Source organism: Lycorma delicatula, chromosome 4 (genome assembly GCF_047948215.1).
Source record: "Lycorma delicatula isolate Av1 chromosome 4, ASM4794821v1, whole genome shotgun sequence".
Taxonomy (NCBI): Eukaryota; Metazoa; Arthropoda; class Insecta; order Hemiptera; family Fulgoridae; genus Lycorma; species Lycorma delicatula.
In genome coordinates, this window is record NC_134458.1 from 113,220,906 (window position 1) to 113,224,222 (window position 3,317).

Below are 3,317 nucleotides of genomic sequence, written 5' to 3' on the forward strand. Positions count from 1 at the left end.
GATACCACCCAACTACTGATGGTTGTCGATAACATACCACGTTCCTCCCCAGTTTTTTTTATATATTTTTTTTAACATTTTTCCTTCTTCTTTTTAAGTTGTTCGAAGAAAGGTTTTTTGCTTATCTATTACCACTTACAATTGGTATATCAATAGAGTACCTCATAGGGGACCATAAGTAAAGTTTATTCATGATAATCACGTGAAGAAAAGTCCCCGATGGAAACCCTCGTTAAAGCATACAAAACTCATATATAGCAAAAGAACTATAGGTGGTCCCAGTAAAGTTCAATACTTAACTTAGCAGTAGAAATAAATCATAGGAATAAAAAAATAAAAATAAAACCAACGTTATCAATACAATATATGAAAAAACACTATAGATAAAACAAATATTCGTTGGTAAATAGAAACAGCTGTAATTCGTAGACTATCAAAGTGACGTTCACTACATACTGAAAGAGTCATCCTGTGTTCCCACTCCTAGGTTCCTTCACCAGGCCACTCCTCTGGTTACATCTTACAGGTCCAGCACATGGAAACGGTTTAGTCGCCTGATGTCATCACTGGAAAAATTTTGAAAAAGGAATTATCAAAGTGGGATTAAGTATTTATTAATTAACTGAAAAAGTGGCATTGTTGTATACTAGTTGAAGAATGGTCTCAAAGATAAATATTAAGCTTAGAGATGAAATAAAACGAGAAAAAATTATGTATTTTACATGTAGCAGCTGAGAGATAAACTTCAATTCTGTGTGACATTAAATGTAAGGACCAGTTAACTCTGCTAGCAGTGGTACCTTGACGGTGAAAATTTTCCTTTCACCCAACCTCTCCGTTAGTTCCTATCTGACAGAGACAATATCCATCATTTCAGAACGGAAAAGACTTTTAAATAATTGTTACATTATATAAATCGTTTTTAATATTAAGCAAGAAGACCTTTCACAAAGTTTCATAAAACTGGAAAACTTGTTTGGTCGTACTTGCATCATAAACGTACAAACAAAATAATTGCCGAAAGTCGGGTTAAAAGCATCCTTCTTTTTACTCGATCACATACTCTACCAGTAAACTTTTTCATTTGCCTTTATCCGTTTATTTTAATTGAATGGAATGTGTTTACTGGCTCTTCTGACGTCATAATTATTTTGTTTAAAAAATTATTTTAGGTACATTACCTTAGAAATCTACATGTAGGGACAGTATAAGTAAATGAAAATATTTTTCTACGTCTGTATTATAACGTTTGAATTACGCGGCTGGAACCTGTATCATAATGAGGGTCATTATGAAACAGAATTTCATTACGTAACAGGTGTTCAACCAATCAAAAGCCTACTCTTTTCACCCACTGACCAATCAGAAGCAGGTATTGTTTAATGTATCAGCTGTTTTTTATTTTTTATTTTTTTACTTTTAATCCGATTTAGTAGTTAGCAAGCAGATGTTAATTTGAATGTACACAAATAGGTAACTAAGTTTCTATTACACTGTTTATCCTTTTGTTAATTACGTCGGATTCTGAGAAAGAAATATCTTTAACACTGATCGATATTAAAGAAACGGCAGAACTTATGATTAAAAACCTACTGGTACAGAAATGTATTATTTAATGTTTTTTTTTTTTTAAAGTATTCCGTAAACAATGTATCTATCATTGATTTAAGTCAGTAATTCCAGTACTTTCTCAGCCGTAGAAAAAATACGGTATGCAATTCTCTATAATGACCATTATTGCTCTCTTGCGAAGTAAGTTACGACACGAGCCTTGGCGAGTGTCGTAACTTACTTCGCACTCGAGCATTAATGGCTGTCATTATAGGCATGTTGCATAACGTACCATAATAATTATTCTAATATCTTACAGGATAATAATATACTATAGTGAATATAAGAAAAAAATCTCTTAATATTTTTCTTTTACAAGCATCAAAAAAGGAAAATTAAAATAAATCATAACTAAATGCCAAATATCTAGTTAGATAAAATTCCCTTCTGTAAATTTGAACGATAAAAATTTATTTCCAAAAGAGAAAACTCAAGTATTTGGAAAATAATCTAGATCATGCAGCCTAGCAAATCATATTTTCAAACACAGAACGCAAAGGATCGAATAGAAAAAAGGATTTATTGGTCACTTGAAAGGAAATCATCGCTGGCATTAAATAACAAAATACTGTTCTGCAAAACAATTTCCAAAGCAGTCTTGGACTATCGAACCGTTTAAAAATAAAATTTTAAGAAAAATTTGCTAATGGCCTGTAATTTGAAAGAACATTGAAATTTATTAATATGTTTTTGTGTTTACCTATTAGATGAAGTGAGATATTTAAGGAAAATTGTTTAAACCTGATAAACATACGAATAATTTGGACCTAAATCAGCTGGACAATAACAATGATATAAGAAGACAAAAGTGTCATCTTGTTTCAGATTTATGTGACAAGGTCTAAAGTATATTTATTTTTTTTATAGTAAATGTTTAAAAAACATTATTATTATTTGTAATTACATAAAATGTACATTTTATCCTTTTCCCTGAAAGAATATATTTACTGATTAGTTTTAAAACAGATTCATTTTTTAAAAATAATTATCAAAATACAATTTTTCCTAATCTATAATTATCACTGTTATCTATTTAACAACGGTTTTTTTTGTTCATATAAATAAAATTATTACATTTTCTAACTACGTTTTTACCTTTTTCGTATCTCTAAAATACAGGATAATCCTAAAAATGGAGAATCATTGATATTTCTGTACAATTAAATATACTTTTTAATTTTTTATTCTACTTAATAGGAAAACCTCTGTTTTAGAATAATAAAAAAAATACAAAATATAAATTGAAGGTAAATATAGTAAAAATAATAATAATAGTGTATATTATTATTATTATTATTATTATTTTTATTTTTATTATTATATACGATTTTAAAGGTTATTTACTTGGCAATTACATCAAGTAATTGCCAAATCAAATCCAAACTCGATTCCTAATTCTTGATCAAGAGTGTAGAATCAAGAAAATCGGTCTGCCTGTCTGTTTGTCTGTGTGCATGTGTGTGTCAGTGTGTTCATTGATGCGGTCGGCGGTCTGGCGAGTTAGTCAGGTTTTCAGTAGTAGGTAATGCAATGTTTAGAAAAAAATAATAAGAAAAACAGAGAGGTAGATTTAGATAGAGAGAGTAAGATTAAAAGAAGGTTTTTTAAGTAGAGGGGACGAGTGGGGAAAAATGAGTGGATGGAGGGGTAAGAGGTTGGCACGTTGGCACACCTTACTTGCTTGCACCAGTCGTATATTGTTGAGA